This window comes from Nicotiana attenuata, unplaced genomic scaffold (genome assembly GCF_001879085.1).
Source record: "Nicotiana attenuata strain UT unplaced genomic scaffold, NIATTr2, whole genome shotgun sequence".
Lineage (NCBI taxonomy): Eukaryota > Viridiplantae > Streptophyta > Magnoliopsida > Solanales > Solanaceae > Nicotiana > Nicotiana attenuata.
In genome coordinates, this window is record NW_017672176.1 from 23,063 (window position 1) to 23,456 (window position 394).

Below are 394 nucleotides of genomic sequence, written 5' to 3' on the forward strand. Positions count from 1 at the left end.
CGGAGACCAAATTTGGGCCAAAATCAGTTAGCCCAACAAAATTCCCACGTCCAGGCCCAAATGCCCTGCCCGGTCCAAGTGCCTCATGATCAAACGACGTCGTTTTGACGTCGTTAATCACGACCATCCATCTCCCCAGATCCAGTGGCCACGATTGACTCTCAAAAATGAAATAAAACTAGTCCGAATTATATACGAAAAAATCAAAACACAACTCCCCTTCCTCGTACCAACCCGTCCCCTGTAACGCCGGTGCCGGCCACCCTCCTCCACCCAGTACATCCCCCAAACCCAGGCTGAGAAGGGTGAAAATGCTTGCTCGAAAAACAGTAGCGTCTGGGGCTCTCAAAAGGAAATTAAATGAGAAATAGAAGGCAAGCCAGGTCCAAGACTC